The following is a 20,936-nucleotide window of genomic DNA, read 5'->3' as shown; positions in this document are numbered from 1 at the left end:
TATCTTTAGTATAAAAAATACTAGTTTGATTTCTGGGAAAAATAATAATGATAATATTCATAATAATCATAATAATAACAATAATAATTAAAAATATTTTGAGTAGAATTTCTATAAAATCATTTAATAGTCTGCTGAGAAACTAGTGATTTCTCGAATGAATCATAGTAGGTATTAAAAAAAAAAAAAATCTTTACCAATTACTTAGCTCTTAACTTTTTATTAATACTTTTCATTTCTTAATTTTTATGTCGCACTAAATTAGTTATACTAATATTTATTGAAACCAGGTATAATTATGGTCACTTTAAAAATATGGTTTAGTCCTATAATTTTTGTTGGACAATATTTAATATTTGTCATTTAAAATATTTACATAATATCATATGATTCCTAATTTAAAAATAATAAAGATATCGATAAAAATTGAAGCGACTTTAGGCACGGGATTAGAAACAACTAGGCTTACTAAATATTTTCAAAAGATTGTAGAGACATAAGTATTGATGCATACGTACACCCGAATTTACCTATATCAAATTTTATTTTTATTTTCTTTATTTAATTTTTTTTTAATCATGCTTGTAGTCAGGAACTTGATGTTGCTGTGAAGTTTTGATCATAAAATATAACACAAAAAAAATAATTAAGAACGAAAAGCAAAACTTTTCTTATTTTAATATTGGTTTTTAGAGGTCCATATGTATTAATAAAAAACAAATTGACCGATCACATTGGTTTTTTTAGCTTTAGTACGTATACTAAAACAACATCATAGGCTAAGGCTTAGTAGAACCGATCATGAGAATCTTTATTATAGGTACAAAAAATTATAGAGGTATGTATTTAGAGATCAAAACTTACCATCATATTTACATTGAAATTAAAAAAATGTATAAGTAAATTAAAATTTCGTCTGTCGATGGTAGAACGCTTTTTATATGCATCAATTGATAGGCATTTTTGTAAGAGAATGGTATTATTACAGTACACAAAAGTTGAATTTTGACGAGAAATAGAACTCTGTCTATGAACGCGGACGCATATACATGTTATCAAGTTTTAAGATTAACTTAAGTAGTTATGATCTAAATAGGCCGCAATTTTGTTGTTAGATTTGGGTTGAATGTCTCAGCTGAGGGTTTACATTTAGACAAGTTTGATCAAAGCGTAAAATTTTGAGAGCATTTTTATTGCAGTGCTCATAGACAAAAAAAACCCAGTTTTCCCGCAATACGTTTTTTTACATACATTTTATGACATGTATACACCATGAGACATACTCAGACTACCCTTTTATTAGATTGAAAATTTTTCAAACAAAAACAAATAATAAGTGGTCACAATTATGGCTCTGAAAAAATTATAAGGTACTATAAATTTAATTTTTTTGGTAAATGCCGTATGGATTTAAAAACAATTTTTTGATCTGAATCATCGAAATCAGTCTAAGAACTTGTACGACATAAGTTATATTTATATAACAGGCAAAATTTAGTTCTAAAATAGGAAAAAAAATTTTAAACCCTCAATATTTAATACTTTGCCTTTTATTTTACTAATGTTTTCATGGTTTCCTTTATGTTAAGCGATGCCATAATTTGCTCTCCAGTTAACTGAGCGTTTTATCAATAAACTCGTGTTTAACTTGGAATAGCAATGAAAAATCATTTCATAAAAAGTGTTTTTAAAAATTTTTCTGGTTTCTAAAAGTTTAATTAATTGTTTAAATAAGTTTTACACAATTATTAATTAGGTTGTAAAAGATGTGATTCTCATCGAAGTGAGATCATAACCATTTTGTAAGAATAGTGTAAAATCACTTAGTACTATTAAATTACTTTTCGATAATTTTTAACTTCATTAATAATAGTTTTATAGCCATCTAAAAATGGATGAAATGGTAATTAGCATTTTCCCCACTATTGATATTATATTTTCATTAAAAAATTTAAATATCTAACAAAATCACCCAACTTTACAAGGAATGAATTTACAAAGCGTAGTCGTTACGCAACATATACATAAAAATTAAATACTATTATCAAAAAACAGTTTTGCACCATCATCAAAAAAAAAAAAAAAAAAAAAAAAAAAATCGTAAAAAAAAAAAAATTCTGCTGCGGGCGAGATTTAAAACCCACAATGCTCAAAGCAAAAGTACTGCTACTTAGCTACCTCGACTACCAACGTACTGTTTCCCTAAGCACTTAAAGTGACACATGTTTATCGTGAAGCTCCAGGGTTTAAGTTTAAGTATTAGTTTATTTTTTCTCTATATTGATAATTGTATTAAAGTTTGACCTACAAGTAGAATTATCATTTTTCTAAATATTTTTACAATTACTTATTCTTATTAGAAAAGTTACATGTGTTGGAGAATGACATCTGAATTACAGAAAAAGTCATTCTCTATTGAATAAACTTAAAAATCAAAGTGAAGCGTGTGTATATTATTCTGATATTTTTAATGTGCTAAATTTTTATAAATCTATAAAAACATAAATTATTTAAGTTGTAAAAATGATTATTTTATAGAGGTCAAGTTTCAAGAAGTTACATTGAATATCGGGGCTTACGTTTTTATTACTCAATTTTTTATTTTATACGAGGAAAACTCAGTATTTAGCTGTACAAGTATTTAATACACATTTTATGAGTAACATATGACCGGACATATAATAAGTAACTGTCCAAGATTCAAAATGAGCTAAAGAATAGGAAAAAAATTTTTTTTTCCAAAAAAATGAATAATTTTTATTTGTCTATAAAATTCGTTGATAAAAAAAAATTGTCCATCCGGATCGCGACCCACCATCGATAATCGTGTTCAGCAGGCAAAATAACTTTAAAAAGACTTTGGTGGGTCCGTTCTTATCAAAAAGCCCACAGGACCCTACCTGGCCCCTAAACTATTTATAGACTTGGGACAACTTCGATTTATTAAAAGTCCTTGGTCGAGGTAGCTATAGCAGAGTTACTTTATGCAGAGAAAAAGCTACAGAAAAATGTGTTTAAAGTGGCCTTTGGGGGTAGGCGATTTCGAACAAGGGGGGTGTAGTTAAAAGTAACCGATGTCACTTCGGGAGAGCCAAGTCGTCCCTTCGTGGACGAACGATGAAGGTGGCATCGCCTTGACGTCGTAGGAGCAGTGAGTACGCTTGCTTCGACAAAGTTTAGAGCGTTGAAGGAGGGTAATGTCCGAGCCGTAATTTTTTACGGCCTAGATGACCTTGCTGGGGTTTTTGGAGACAACATTAAGATCGTCCCGATGTTAAGAGTTTTCTGGGTCTTGGACAATAGGCGTTTTATATGTACTTGTGAGGCGTGAGAGAGGCCACGGAACCCTACCTGGCGCCTAAACTATTTATAGACTTTGAACAACTTCGAGTTATTAAAAGTTCTTGGTCGAGGTAGCTATGGCAGAGTTACTTTATGCAGAAAAAAAGCCACAGAAAAATTTGTTAAAAGTGGCCTTTGGGGGTGGGCGACTTCGAACGAGGGGGGTGTAGTTAAAAGTAACCGCTGTCCCTTCGGGAGAGCCAAGTCGTCCCTTCGTGGACGAACGATGAAGGTGGCATCGCCTTGACGTCGTAGGAGCAGTGAGTACGCTTGCTTCGACAAAGTTTAGAGCGTTGAAGGAGGGTAATGTCCGAGCCGTAATTTTTTACGGCCTAGAAGACCTTGCTGGGGTTTTCGGGAAAACATGAAGATCGTCCCGATGTTAAGAGTTTTCTGGGTCCTGGACAATAGGCGTTTTATATGTACTTGTGAGGCGTGAGAGAGGCCACGGAACCCTACCTGGCGCCTAAACTATTTATAGACTTTGGACAACTTTGATTTATTAAAAGTTCTTGGTCGAGGTAGCTATGGCAGAGTTACTCAACAAAATTGACAGGAAATAGCCTTTAGGGGTCACAAAAGTCGCAAGAGGGTGAATTGGAAGGAAAACTTCAAATGTATCTAATTAATACAATTTTAGGCGTCAAGTAACTGAAGCAGAAAATTTATTGAGATTGGAACAGCAGCCTCAAAATTGACAAATAAAGAATCCATTACGTTAGAGATCAGCTTTTTGTTTTACCCTCACAGTAATCTCTTAAATCTTTAAAGATCTAAATTCAGGTTTTTAAATAAGAAGAAAATGTATTTGTATTTTTGTGGCAATAAAAAATGTAGAGATTAAGCTTTAGGACTTTGTTGCTCTGGTAATACAGTTGTGAGATAAGAGAAAAAAAAATTTTTTTAATGTATATTTTTGGGAGTTTAAAATCTTAACATCTTTAAAAAATAGCCCTTTTCGAAAATTACACGGGAGAAACTTATAATCAACCGCTCTTTATGTCCAACGATTATTTTATGGCATAAAGAACGCACGATACTTTTCAGCACAATTATATTTTTTTTAATTTTTACAGCTTATTATTTGACCAAATAAACTGCATGGATTGCGAACAAATATGTTTTTAGTAAGAAGATTTTTGTTCTGAGAAGCGTCAGGAATAAATGTAAAATTTCTAACTGAAAACGTTTCACATTACATGTCAACACACTACGGTATTCCATTTAGTAAGTCTCGGGCGAAGCCGAGACGGGGGGTTGCTAGTTAACATACAAAACAGTTTTTCCGCGGTCTAATACTCAAATTGTCATTGATTTCTTAAGACACTTAACTTCCCTTGATTTTCTCAGCTCATCTCTTATGTCACTTATATCTTTAAAACCGTTGAACGGCAGTATTTTGATTCCCATAATTTATAAGATAACACGCTTTTATTTTCTCAGAACCTTTAAAACTACCAGTCATGAGGAACGGAACAGGAATGACACCTCCGTACATGACCATAAGAAATGTGAAATATCAATTCACATCGACGTGCGGTGTGGATAGCCTATTCCAAATCTGCGTGGCTGCCGCAGCAGAGAATACTCTATTGAAAACCGAAATTGAACAGCTTTCAGATAGGAACGAGTTTTTTGAGTTAGTTACTCACGTTTTAACTGAAGTAGTAACATCGTATGCTTATACGTTAAGGGGTTTGTTTTTTGTAAAATATAAACAAGTAAAAATCGTTAAATCAAAGAAGACCGTACAAGTAGCATGTCACACTGATATAAATGACCTACAACGATACATTTTTAGCGAAATGCCTAGTTTCGTTAAAAAATGTGTAAATTGTAGCGAAGTAATTAATTTTCCTGCACACATAATTCAGCTGAATATGCTTAACAATAGACACTTACTAAGTTTTATCAAGGACCAACTAAATAAAAAATGTGCCGTATGCTCAGGAAAGGCCAACATACAATTTGGTAAGTAATGCACTTGTGCACCTAATATTGTTTAAACGGGAGATTTTCGTGTGACTGACGTAGATTACTTTTATTACTTAAGATGAAAATCATTTTTTGTATTAATCACGGTGTTTGTTAAAAAAATTTTTGTGCACACTACTAACCGCAAAATCGATAAAAAATTGTTTATGGGAGATAAGTACAAATTTTTTTTTGATATCAAAGTGTATTGTTAGGTATTTAAAGCAAAACATTCAAATACTTACAAATTTTTATTTTTATTTTGAACGACTACGTTGCTATAAAAAATGATGTTACGAACAGCGTAATACGTAATGATTAAAAAAAAAAAAAAAAAAAACTATTTTGCATACATAGTACATGAAATTAAAAAAAAATTGATAAAATATAAACAATGGAAAAGTAAACGTGCCCAAGTTTTGAGCAAGTATATTGTGACTAAAAATGTAAATAAATTGATTTTTTTTACAATTTTTGAAATATTGCAGGTACTTTGGTAAGCCTTGAACTCTATGCTGTAGGAAAGCAGTCTTTCTCACGTACATTAAAAAGCCTGCCCAAGAAATTGGTAGATGGAGACGTAATTTTTAATTTGTCTGTACTGATAATTTGCAAGGGTTCCGAAACTCCACAACCTGAAGAAATAGGGCATTATCAGGCTATAAGTTATCGAAGTAACAAATGGATGTAATACGATGACTTCAATGATGCTGAAGTAGAAGTGCACAAAAGCCTTAAAGTTATGCCCAAGCTAATTTTTTACGTTAAACATAATGTATAAGCTCAATGAAAAGTAATGAATATATGAATCCTGTTAAGAAAATCTCGAAATTTGTCAGATATAATTTACACTGAGTATTTTGAAATAATAATTTACTGTAACTGTCAAATGTTTAAAATTTATGTAAATTTAGGCAAAGATTTGTGATATCTCAAGTAAGTATGTTGATGTAAAGAAAATTGTTGAAAAGAATTACATGTACGTCTTTAATTTAGAATATTAGTCGTAGATAGGAGTGAATTAATTGTTCCCACGTCAATACAAGCTCACTTTATTGTCTGTTACTTAATACAATAAGAATTTTATTTAAAAAAAAATCCCTATTGAATAACTTTTGAATTTCGTTGACATCGCGTCGAAACAAATGACGTTATTCAACCGAAAGAAAGTTCAAATTAACACATAAAGTAATACTGAATTGAATGAAAACGATAAAAAAAAATTTTTTTTAAACCGGCTTATTTGTGGATTGTGTAGAAAATATTAGCGTACTAATCATTAAGTAAAAAAAATTTTTAAATTAAAAGACAGTTATGTGTTTGTCAACAGTATTGATTGTAAAAAAATGATATATTTTAATGGTGTATCTTAGTTATATATGAATGCAGCAATTTAATACGAAAGAGCTCTATTAAATATTTATAAACATTGTTGGAAGTATTACTTAACCAATTGAGAATAACAAATATCGATTCAAAAAAAATTGTGAAAAAAAAACCGTCAAAAATAGTATATTAATATATTATATTATAATATTACATTAATTATATGGATAAATATGTATCGTAAGTATAGTAGTATCATTAAAACAGAAAAAATGTATGAGCAAGATTTTAAAATTAAAATAAGTGTAGACTTACGTGAACGTATAAAAAAACATTTTTTGAACATAATATTCAACAATGACTGTGATAAGTACATTTAAAAATGGTCTGATAATGCCAAATACAGTAGAACTAAATAAATGTCACGTATAATTGATAAAAATAGTTTAAAATTAAAGAAATATTGTGAATGGTACAATATTTACCTAAAAATTATTTTAAGTTAACCAGATCTAAAAAATTGTAATAACGTTGTAGCTTTATAAACGACTAGCAGCCCCCCGTCTCGGCTTTGCCCGAGACTTACTAAATAAAACACCGTAGTGTGTTGACATGTAATGTGAAACATTTTCAGTTAGAAATTTTACACATATTCCTGATACATCTAAGAACAAAAATCTTTTTATTAAAAACATATTTTTTCGGAATCCATATAGTTTATTTGGTTAAATAATGAGGTGTAAAAATTCAAAAAAATTATTATGCTGAAAAGTACCGTGCGTTCTTTAAGCCATAAAATAATCGGTGGCCATAAGAAGCCGTTGATTTACAGTTTCTCCCGTGTAATTCACGAAAACGGCTATTTTTTAAAGCTGTTACGATTTTAAACCCCCAAAAAATTTATATTAAAAAAAAATTTTTTTTCTCATATCTCACAACTTTATTACCAGAGCAACAAAGTCCTGGACCTTAAACCCTACATTTTTACTGCCACAAAAACATTTTCTTCTTATTTAAAAATCTGAAGTAGGATCTTTAAAGATTTCAGAGATTGCTGTGAGGGTACAATGAAAAGCTGATCTTTCACGTAATGGACTCTTTAGTTGTTAATTTTGACGCTGCTGTTTCAATCTCGATAAATTTTCTGCGTCAGTTTCTTGACGCCTAAGTAAAATTGTATTTATTAGATACACTTGAAGTTTTTCTTCCGATTCACCCTCTTGCGACTTTTGGCATGCTTAAAATTTGTGTGACCCCTAAAGTGTGTTTTCTGTCAACTTTGTTAAGTTCTAATATATTTGTTGGCAAGGTAGTTCGACGTCCGATGGCCCTAAAAAAGACCGGTGAGCTTTTTAAGTTAACTCTTTCTTGACTGCAGTTAACAGCAATTGTGACCTGGATACCTCAGGGTGATCTTTTCTGGCTTGCTGTTAAAGATACAGACTGATTGGGAGAAAAATTACAAAGTCCGAAGCTTTGGGGCTAGTTGTAGTGCTGTTTCCCAATGTTTCCCGGTATAACGTCGAAGACGTTGGTGTCTAAAAAACCTTTTTTATTTGCAGATTCAGTTGTTTTGGTGATTTTAGATGGGGAGATTGGTTAGTGATACTTGTCCAGTGGAGGCTGTTCCGTTGGCTTAATTTTTTTTCTTCATAGCTGTTATAGGGTTGCCCAGCGCAGACCTTGGAGAGGATCAGTGATTCCTGGTTGAATTCTTAGAGTCGAGAGGGTAATATAGGGTCGTCGGTCACCGGGTTTTCCAGCCTTGCGAAGAACAACTCCGCAGGTGACGTCTGCTAGTGAATAGCTGACTTGGTTTAATAGTGCCCGTCTTTAGTTAATATAGTCTTTTAGTCGACTAATCGCTTCCGGAAATGGTAATAAAAATGTATTTGTTGGCAAGGTAGTTTACACTTAGGTGGATGCTAAAAAGAACCGATGAAATTGATGGTTAAGTAGGGAACGTAAATACTTATAATGGCCCTAAAAAGCGCCAGTGGTGAAACTTCCAGGCTATTCTTTATTATTATTCCTGATGATGAAGAGCTGGCTACGGGTTGCTTGATTCTTACCCTGGGAGTCTCGATATGCGGAGACTGTGATAGAGGGAGATACGCTGCTGACCAAAGAATATCTCGTCTCGGGTCGTTTACCGGATAACCAACTGCTCATCAGAGACGGCATCGGTTGGAATTAATTTATTTTTCTTTGATCGCACTCGTCGAGATTCAGGGTGAAGGGACACTTGGGTCCCTTCCCCCTTAGAGAAGAGTGTCGTCCGTAACCGGGATACCCAGCTGCAAGACTATTGTCAGCTTTCTGTGTGCAGCTCGTTGAATTGCCGAAGATCGACTAAAACACTATGGAGACGCTCCAGCGTTTTATAACCACACTTATTTAATTGTGTTGCAGGTAGCTTCGATTTTATGTCGACGCCACCTAGCGGATTTTACTGAACTAAAGTGAAAAGCTGGCGTATTTTTGCAAAACTTTGAGCTCATTTATTGCTATTGTTATTAAATTTTTTAAGATAAAAACTATACTAAAACCATCTAGGAAGTATCATGAATCAGTGTGCAAAATTTCAACAAAATCGGTTCAGTAGTTTTCGCGGTTAGCGATTACAACGGTTTTAGCGCTTCTGCTTTATATATTAGTAAGATTATTAAGTTTTATTACAGTACAACTGGATTTTAGTCTATATTATCTACAATGTCTCATTAAATACAATTCAAATTGTTAAATAATATAATACTTAATTGAATGAAAATGATAAAAATAAATTTTTTTAATTTAGCTTATTTGGGGATTGTGTCGAAAATATGAGCGTACTCTTCATGAAGTACAACTGGGTTATAGTAAATATTTTGTACAATATGTAATTTGTAAAAAAAATACATAGCAGTAACACTTTTTCTTAATAATTTTCAGTATTTGTATTCTGCAACTCAATAACTATTTTTATTATAAATAAATTTGATTTTTCTTGTAATCAACATAATCGTCCTACATTACTGTACATTATACACAACTATATTTTAATATCACTACTTTCAGCTTAACTTTAAGTATGTACGCAGATTTTAACTATACATCATCAAATTGCAATGATGGAAAAGAATTTTTTTTTTTTATGAAGATTGTTAAAAGGTATTCATGAACTATTTTTGTTATGATAATTTGCCCTTAAATAATTGACGTATAAAATTCATCTCGTATAAAACAATCAGAAATATAATAAAACTCGTTGCTATAAGAATATCTGGGAACGTTCAAATGATATAATATTTAAAATTAATAAATTGAAGGCTCAATACTTATACTCCTTAAGATAGGCAATACAGCATACTTTTTATTTTGCAGCATTTCATGTGTCTTTCTTATCTCCAATCAATTACGATCTATAATACGATTACTCTTTTAGCTTAAATATCAAATATTACAATGAATAGAGGAATGCATTATTCTCATATCTCTCCTTGCGTATTTATATTGCACACAGAGCAGCACAAAAAAAAAAACATGAAAATCTTCATCGAATGGCAGTACAATTAAAACTGAATTTTACCTAAATATGTATTGAATCTCTTTTGAATAAATTTATATAACATTCGTTCGATAAAAATGAGAAGTTCCATCTCAGAATGGCATATTATACCTTTTCGTTTTACTAGTCCTAATTAATTAGGGTTCACGATGCTATTCGTTATTACAACTATTTTCGATTTAAGATTCAAATCGCAATTGAATAGTGATTGAATCTCAAGTTAAATGTATTTGAATCTCTTTTAAATCGTGAATAAATATATTTCAGAGACGGTTGCGGCTCCGAAGAAATTTTTTTGAAATTGCTTAAACTGTTTTCTGGGATGGAAGTTTCTGTCTCTACTAGATATTGCAAGTCATTTAAATAATATTATCTAGTAATAAATAGCCACTTACCTTTTTTGTAGCACACAGTAGCTTTTGGATTATCTCTGCTATTTTTCGAAAGTTTCAAACGCTATAACCCAAACAATTAGTAAATTATATGTATACATATTTTTTTGTTAATTTTTTTAATTAGTCAATTTTCATGTAAATTAATACAAAACAAAAAAAAGTGCTGCATTAATATGCAATAATCATATCTTCATCGAATGGAAGTAGAATCCAAACTGGATTGTACCTAAATATGCGTTGAATCTCTTTTGAATTAATGTACACGACATTCTATCGATAAAAATGAAAAGTTTTTTCTAAGAATGGCATATTATACTTTTTTGTTTTACTAGTCCTAATTAATTAGGGTTCACGATGCTATTCATTATTAAAACTATTTTCGATTTGAGATTCAAATCGCAATTGAATAGTGATTGAATCTCAAGTTAAATGTATTTAAATCTTTTTTGAATCGTGAATGAATCTGTTTCAGAGACGGTTGCGGCTCCGAAATTTTTTTTGCAATTGTTAAAATTTTTTCTTGGGATGAAAGTTTCTGTCTCTACCAGATGTTGCAAGTCCTTTAAATAATTTTATCGAATAATAAATAGTCACCTATACCTACAGTATTTGTAACACACAGCAGCATTTTGATAGAGATCTGACTTAAACACCTGTTGCATCGCAACTGAAACTTTTTAAATAGCGAACGTTTTTTAATCGAAAATCTTTGAAATTATTTTGCTTAGAAATATCTTGCTATATCATATCTTCAAATGTGTTTGAATTGTGCGCTTAAAAAAAAAGATTTAATGTGGCTCAAGTAATATGAATATTCAGTTTAAACTAGTATCATAATGATTGAGATACTGGTTTTATCATCCGAAATACTACTGATACAATAAATACGACTTTGTTAATAAGGCTTTAAAATTTAATATTATATTAAAAAATTGTCGTATTACATGTCTGATAGTATGTTTGCATTATTTACAGCAGGACCTATAAATTACCTCAGATTCAAGATTCAAATCATGTTTGAATAGTGGTTGAATCGCAATTAAATATCATTTTCCGCCCTAGGGTGATTTTGGGAGGCTGGTACTTCCTCGGGCGAAAAAGCAGTTTTCCGGAACTCGTTCAAAAAGTCTCCTTTACGAACCTCGTTACGTCCCTCGCCTTCGGCTCGGGCCGCAAACCTCTCGGTTCGCAAACAGAGACTTTTCAAACTCGTAGGAAAACTACTATTAAGTACCTTTTTCATCTCTTTTAAACCGCCCATAGAAATTTTCTTAAAGACAGCCGTTGTTTAAACGCAAATCTCTGAAATTTTATTTTTAGATTCGAAGTATTTTACCACACATCGATATATGCATTGGAATGCAGTACTGAAAAAAAGTAAACTTGCCTGATTTAATATGAAGGTACATTTTTAAATACAATTGACATTTATTGATCATGCAAAATAAAAATGACACTCAATAGATATAAATGAGAAGTTTCATCGAAAAGTAGCATATTGACTACCATCAATGTTGCTAGTCGTAATCTAACTTCGATTTCTGATATAATTTCTCATAATGCCTGAATCTTAAGTACCACTTCGAGTAACACAGTGAATGGGGCCTTTGTATGTAGTCTGATGGATTCAAGATTAAAATCACGATTGAATGGTGGTTGAATCGCAATTGAATTTTATTTAAATACCTTTTTAATCACGAATAAAACTTTTGAAAGACAAACATTATTTAAACGTAAATGTTTGCAATTTTTTTTAGATTAGAAATATTTTGTAGAAATATACTTGTAAATGTATGAGTATAACACGCTGTGAAAAAAAAGTATTTCGATTAGCCGTGATTAGATTTATATGAATGTTTAGTTTTATTGAAAATAAGAATTATTTGATCATTTTATGAAATGAAGGAAACTGAATTGATGTAAAAATCAAGGTAAATATGGTTTCCTTATTACTTCGTATTTTTACACCGTTCGATGTTTGTGCCATGTGATATACGTTCTAATTGAGCTATATTTTTTAAAATTATTCATCACATTAATAACAATAACAAACGTTTTTACATTAAAAATTGAGATGAAAGTACTCCGATATAATAAACTATGTGTTATTTTAAATAAGTAATGGTGCCTGTTCCAAAGGCTCACAAAACAATCTTGTATAATATATATGATGTGAGACCCAATTATTATCAAGACGATGTTTAAATAACCATATCTTCAAAGTTTCTAATACAATTATATCATTTTATCATATATAAACCGTAGGCCAATTGTAGATTATTTTTATTAGGGATTAAAAAATGATACAAGATTCAACAGAGATTTAAATAAAGATTCAAATCTTTTGAATCCCGTGGACAGCCTCGTTTCCCAGTACTTATAATACCACTATTGTTTTTTATAAATTTTGATATGTTCTTTTAACTCAATTTTGAAATCACTTAAAATGTTCTTAATCACTTTTAGTTCACCTACACTCTCAGATGATGTAACTCAGCTTCAGTTGACGATTTAGTAACACTGTTTTGTTTTTTTCGATTTCCAAAAAATTAAATTACCGTACAACCTCACAATGTAACCTGTCGTAGACTTCCTATCAACTAATCATCGGCCCAATGAGCATCAACATAACAATCAATAAGATCACCTCTATTATCCTTTTTATAAAGTAACTTTAAATCTTTTGTCAAAAATAAATATTTTAAAATTCTTAACGCAATAAAATATGTTCATAACTATTTTGGAATCTGCTCAAATAATTAACGCAAAAACTAACATCAGGTCTTATCCCTGAACTTATGTACAACAAAGCTCCAATTAAGTTTCTAAGTTCAATCCCCTCACATGCTGATTGCGCTGGTTCTAGTTTTAAATTTTGTTCCATCGGAACCGCATACAATTTCGAATTTTTAATATTATATTTATTTGCTAAGGTTTCAGTATATCTTTTTTGATCAAGTGTCATTTTTCCTTTTTCATAATTGTAATCACTATTTATCCCTAAATAAGTTTTAATCTCTCCTAGATCTTTCATCTAAAACCTTTTTGACAACAAGCCTTTAATATAATTAACTTGAGTCTTATTATTACTACAAATTAATAAGTCATCAACAAACAAAGTTAAATACATAGTTTTATTTTCATCAGTTAATAAATATAGACAACAATCATTTTTATTTCTTACAAATCCTAACTCTTCAATATATATATATCAAAACATTCATACTATAGTCTTGGACTTTCTCGGTATTTTCTTCATAACCTCTAGGTTGTTTAACATACATCTCAGATTTTACTTTACCATTCAAAAAAGCCGTTTCTACATCCATCTGTTCAATAATTAATTTATTTTGACAACAGTATGCCAATAGCATTTTTAAAGTCTGCATTTTAGCAGTTGGTGAATATATATCTACAACAATTCTTTCTGTTGAAATCCCCTAACAACTAACCTTGGTTTATAAACATCATATTTTTTTGTATAAACCCATTTCAAGTCTAAAACTTTCTTATTCATCGGTTTTTCAACTAACCTCCAAGTATTATTTTTAATTAAACTAGACATTTCTCTGTCCATTGCATTTTTCCAACTTTCATATTCATACGAATTCATCGCATCATCAAAACTTACTGGACTTTTCGCATTTACATAGTTAACATATACAATACCATTGTAAACAAAATTTTCATCTTCATATTTCGCAGGTTTTTTTACATTCCTTTTTGAACGTCTCAGCTCAATTTTTTCATTATTATTTTTATTTTGTCCATTTTCAGACTCTTGTTCATTTTTATTGTCAGCATTTTGAATTTGATTTTCAAATCCATTTGCATGTTCAATTTTATTGTCGTTTATTTTAAATCCAACCATCTTCAACTATGTCAACATATCTAGCTACTATCACCCTACCATTTAATACAATTCTATACCCTACTTTTTCATAACTTAATAAAATTCCCATTTCAGCTTTATTATCCCATTTAGATATCTTTTTTGTTCTGGTATTCTTACAAAAACTTTACTTCCATACAAATGTAAATTTTCAATACAAGGTTTCTCACCAAACATTATCTCATAAGGAGTTTTATTTTTTTCTACTGAATTTGAAACTATCCTATTATTCAAAAATGCAACCGTTTTACCTACTTCAGGTCAATACATTATCGGTACATTAGCATCTGCTAGTAGACATCGTGACATATTCATAATATCCCTGTTGTATTTTTCTGCCATCCTATTCAACTCATGAACATACTTACGGTGGGCATGGTTTAATCACAATTCCTTTCTCTCTCGCAAAGTTATAAACATCTTTATTTAAAAATTCTTTATCATTATCGCATTTTAATATTTTAACTCTTTTTCCAGCCATATATTCCGTTGTATTGATATAATCAATGAAACAATCATGAACCTCACTCTTTGATGTAATTACAAAAATTTTAATTATCTTGCTATAATCATCAGTAAAAATCAAAAATATTTCTCTCTTTTATAACCCGTTGTACTACGAGGCCCATTTAAATCAGTATGAATTACTTCAAAAATTTCCTTTGCCCTTTTCCTATTATCCTCAAAAGGCAAATTTTCTGTGAGGTTTTTTTTTCTGTCATTGGGTTTTCAAACTTATCTGGCATATTTAATTATTTTCTTATTACAGAACTATCTAAAAAATAAATATCGTTTTTTATATTTGCAACTGCAATTAGATCTTAAAATTTATTATAAATTTTAGAAGTGTCACCTTTTGAAATAACTTTATTATTATTTGTAACTTTACCATAGCTTATCAAATTTATACCCATTTCTTGCACATATAAAACATTATTAAATTTGTCTTCTTGATTGAAATCATTAAAAGTTACTGAGATATTTCCTAGATTTGTTGCTTTCAAAAATCGACTATCTCTCACTTTTACACTAACTGGTACTTTTAAATGAATACATTAATTATAAAACTCATCATTGTTTACTGTATGATCAGAGCAACCACTGTCTAATAGCCATTCAATACTACTATCGCAAATATTATTAATCTCAATATTCAAATTTTCTTTCAAATCTTTTATTACTTTAGTACAAAAACTATTTTGCTGACCATAACCTGTATTTTCGTTGCGCTAATCCTGGCCTTGACGCCATTGTTACTGCTGCCAACCGCCACCCAGACAATAATCGCCATATCCTCTTCCAGCTCCTCGACCGAGCCACCACGGTACTGCCAATTCTTTTGCTACTGACGCGCGCATCCTTGCTGCTGCACGCCACCCCTTTGTTGTTTCTGTTGACGCCCACCTCTTCACTGCTGTGTACCGCCACGAGGTTTCCCCGAATTTTCACCTTGCCTCATGTTCGTGCTTGTACACTGAGCTTCTCTAACTTAAACACACTAGTATCTTTGTTTCTTCTTTCTTCTCTCTCTTTCATTTCAATCATCTTAGTTTTTCTTTTAACAAATTCTACTGTCTGGTGTGATTCTTTCAAAACGTGAATCAGATCACCAACATAACCCTATGAACTTGGTAAAGTTTTTAATATACAACTTAATTTTGTTTTTCACTGATCGTTGCACCTGTATTTTTCAACTCATTTATTAGTTTTTCAAACTCCGTAAAAAACACACTTGATTCTTCAAAATTTTTTCATCTTAATCTTTCCAATTTGTTCCTCACACATATTTGCAGTGCAGTAGATTCTTTTAGATACATCTCATTGAACTTATTTATTATGCTCGCGGCCGTTTCTTTGTCCTTGATAAATTCAAATGGATCATTTGAGATTTCATTACACGTATATATATATAATTCATTGCTTTCAAGTCTTTTTCTAACCATTCTTCTTCTTTGTCCGTTGTCTGTTTCTCTCTCGTTACCACCTCGTCACATTTCTTTAACTTCAAAAACATCAAAACTCTTTTCTTCCAAATACTGTAATCTTTACCATCAAAAACTGAAACTCTTATATCGCCCACCATCTTGGCTTCTTCTTCTTTTTTGAATTCTTCTATTTCTTCAAAAACAAACCTTTTATTATCAATATATCAGTGATCACTTTTTTACACAATTTCCTCGAACTTTTTTTCGTTGGGCAAACACCTAGTCTGAACTTTTCAATTTCATCCATGCACGTGTCTTTCTTGAAGTTCACGGCCTCCGAAGAGAACCATGAAAATCAAAATCAAGATTAAACGACACTGCAACCACGGACCTCTGCTACCATGTTAATAAAATAAATATATAGCGAGGTAGCAAACACAATGAAGAGAACGGATTAACTAATATTTAAGTTTATTTATCATAACAAATAAAGGTTAATAACGATTCTTACAGTTATTCTCATGACACTGAGAGAGACACGACGCGAGCGTACGTACCCGGCAACGGCCATAATCAGTCTGCCTAACACTTTCTTATTATATATACTCTTGCTCTCATCGTGTCTCGTACGAGTCGTATATACGCAGTACAGTAGATGTCGCTAACTACAACAAATATGTAGGGTTTTAGTCCTAGAATCGGTACTGATTATTCAATTAAGAAACAAAATCATGGAAGCGGTAGCCAAGGGGAAAATAATTAAATTAATTTGGATACCTTCTTATGTCGGTATTCGGGGTGATGAGGAGGCTGATCTGTTAACAAAATATGCCTCTAATAAGGGGATCTTTCTGGATGAGGCGATTCCTAGTTCAGATCTTTTTGGACTGTTTAAATCCAAATGTCAATATGATAATGAAACCAAACTAAAAGAGCTTGCACATTCTAAGGGAACAGAGTATTTCAAATTCTATCACACTAGGTACAAGTTCCGATGGTTTCGAAACTCAGACTTTGACAGGAAGTCGATAGTTATTTTTAACAGAATGAGAAGTGGCCACATGTCCCTTAATTATTACTTGTATAAATATCATATTACAAATAGTGATCTATGTAAATGTGGTGAAACACAAGACACAATTGACCATGTATTCTGGCACTGTCGACTATATGAAAAGGAAAGAGCCGTTATGCGGGATAAGCTAAAGAATCTAGTGACATTTCAAGAAATTGGCAACTTTTCCATGATTTTTATGCTAAGTGTTATGGATAAAGATATGCTGAGAATATTAGCAGAATTTATTCATGGGGCTAAGCTGAGCATATAATGGTTTATATTTATACTTAGGAGCTATAGAGGTATATATTATACTAACACTAAATTCCATTCAGTTCTAAAAGAGAAATTTAAGTTACTTAATCTTACTTAACAATAGTTAATAATTTACTTAACAGATCACTTAAGTTAAAATGTATGGGTCTACTAGACTCACAATGTTTTGCAATTTGTATTTATGTATAACCTTATGCATTGTTCATAACTATTTGGTTTCCTTCTTACGTAAAACTTTATTTATTGTATTTAAAAAGGGCGCCTTTATACTCCATTAATTTGATATGTATATATATGTAATGGATTTAAATGTGTAATATAATTTTAACTGTATTTGTGTTATGGCAAAAATGTACTCAAACTGCCAATAAAAATTTTATTCAATCAATCAGGGTTTTAGTCCCTACTATATATATATGTCGTCGTGGGAGAAGGTGCTGGAATGAGCAGAGAGACTTTGTATATGAGTGTGTGCTTTATTTACTGTGATTACATGTGTGGCTCGGACTCGAGCTCAGCAAGGACTGAAGTCGTCAGTAAGCGGTTACACCGCACGACTAGTATAGAGTGGGGGTAAGCCCCTACAGTACTCCCCTCAAGTTTGAACGTAGTTAAAACTTACAAACGGTCTTGTACCAAAATATTTACAATTTTTAAACGTGTACAAAAAAAATTTTACGAGGGAAAATACATTGTATGTCGCAGACAAATGGATTTTAATAATATATCTGATCGGTCTTACAACTCTTCAGATCATTTTTAAAACAAACAGTTTCGTATTAATACATTAACAGAACACTTTTAAAGTCAGCTTACGCTGCGGCACACACTTCAGTAACAAAACAATGTTAATTTAATAAAACAAAAATTATTGAGCGCTGCTACTATTTTTTACAAAAATACATACAAACATTAGGAAAAAAACAAAATAATGAGCAACAGCGCCTCTCTTATAGAGGTAATATAACGAGCTTTTGTAACAATGCTTAAAGTAATTTGGCTCGAATTATAAGCTTGCCATCGGTTTCCGCGCGTGTCAATATTTTATCGTATAACCAAAGCCATAAAAGGGAATTACAACGCTTAGCCATAACAATGAGAGCTGTTATAATTGGGTTATACTTACGGACATCAGTCTTTTATACAATACAAAAATTGGACTAGAAATAAAGCTATCACATTAATTTGGCTAAAAATTATGCACAAAAATTAAAAACTAACTTATCAGATGTCAACAAATTATCTTAAAAATGACACAGCACTCCGAACCATATAAATAAAATTCAAGACAAGACACAATTAAAGTTCAAAATAATACTGATAATTAAACTATGGTCCTTGTGACGCCACTCAATTAAATGCACATACGTAACGCAATATACACTCGCTGGTCTTGAACATGCGAGGGCGGCAAGAAGACACGGCGGCAACATGGCGATGTTACTTCACACAGCACGTGGCTTCTAAAATGGCCAATGTTGCGACGACCAGCACGTGGCTCCAAAAAAAAAATGGCCAACCCTTTGGCACGCAGCACGAGGCCAAGCACAAAATGAGGCCAAACGGCTGCCGAGGTGTCAACGACTCTGCCTAACATGTGCAGAAGGGCGAAGACAAAAACCTCGAAGATGAGCGCAGCGGAATTGCACTTGGTAAAGTCACACCTGTAGGATGATGAAGGTGGAGCATGTGGCCGATGTACAGGCTCGAAAATGGGTGCGCACACAACAGCAACACACATCATATGGTCAACAATGCAGATCTTGGCGATGAAGGAAGGAGAAACAGCACCACGAGCACCCGCCAGGTCAGGCAACGAGGCATCGCCTCAGGCGACGACGTCGTATCAAGCGCCAATATGACCCACGTGGGGTCAAAATAAGCTCGGGCTTAGCTGATAAAACGGTAGCAACAAAGGAAAAGGCTCACCGTGGCTGACACTTCCACAATAAATGCCCCAGCAAAGAAATCTCCAGGTTGACGAGGATGAGCATGTCGGGCGACCAATGCCAGTACCAAGTCGACGACGACGAAGACGATCTACAAAATCACGTCGGGGTCACCAATGTAGGGTTTTAGTCCCTACTATATATATATGTCGTCGTGGGAGAAGGTGCTGGAATGAGCAGAGAGACTTTGTATATGAGTGTGTGCTTTATTTACTGTGATTACATGTGTGGCTCGGACTCGAGCTCAGCAAGGACTGAAGTCGTCAGTAAGCGGTTACACCTCACGACTAGTATAGAGTGGGGGTAAGCCCCTACAAATATAAATTTACTTATATTCTAACAACCCTCTCGACTCTTAAGCATTCAACCAGGAATCACCGATCCTCTCCAAGGTCTGCGCTGGGCAAACCTAACAGCTACGAAGGGGAAAAAAAACTCGAGCCAACCGGATAGTCTCCAACGGGCAATCATCACGAACCAATATCTCCACCTTAGATCACCAAAACAACTGAGTCTGCAAAAAAAAAGTGCTTTAAATACCAACGTCTTTGACATTATATCAGGAAACGTTGGAAAAGATCCCTACAACTAGCTCCAAAGCTTCGGACTTTGTAATTTTTCTCCCGATCAGTACCACTATCTTGCCAACAAATATATTGGAACTTAACAAAGTTGACAGAAAACAGCCTTTAGGAGTCACAAAAGCCTCAAGCATGCCAAAAGTCTAAAGAGGATGAATTGGAAGGAAAACTTCAAATGTATCTAATAAATACAATTTTAGGCGTCAAAAAACTGACGCAGAAAATTTATCAAGATTGGAACATCAGCGTCAAAATCAACAAATAAAGAATCCATCACGTGATGGATCAGCTTTTCATTGTACCTTCATAGTAATCTCTTAAATCTTTCAGTTTTTTAAATAAGTAGAAAATGTATTTGTATTTTTGTGGCGATAAAAAATGTAGAGATTTAGCTCCAGGACTTTGTTGCTTTGATAATAAAGTTGTAAGATAAGAGAAAAAAAATTTTTCTTAATATATATTTTTTGGGAGTTTTAAATCTTAACAGCTTTAAAAAATAGCCTTTTTCGTAAACTATACGGGAGAAACTGCAAATCAACGGCCCCTTATAGCCAACGATTATTTTATGGCATAAAGAACGCACGGTACTTTTCAGCATAATTGTATTTTTTTTAATTTTTACAGCTTATTATTTGACCAAATAAACTGTATGGATTGCGAACAAATATGTTT

This window comes from Copidosoma floridanum, unplaced genomic scaffold, assembly GCF_036245765.1.
Source record: "Copidosoma floridanum isolate Cflo_tuat_1 unplaced genomic scaffold, Cflo_Japanese_pri ptg000011l, whole genome shotgun sequence".
Lineage (NCBI taxonomy): Eukaryota > Metazoa > Arthropoda > Insecta > Hymenoptera > Encyrtidae > Copidosoma > Copidosoma floridanum.
Note: the sequence above shows the minus strand (reverse complement) of the source record.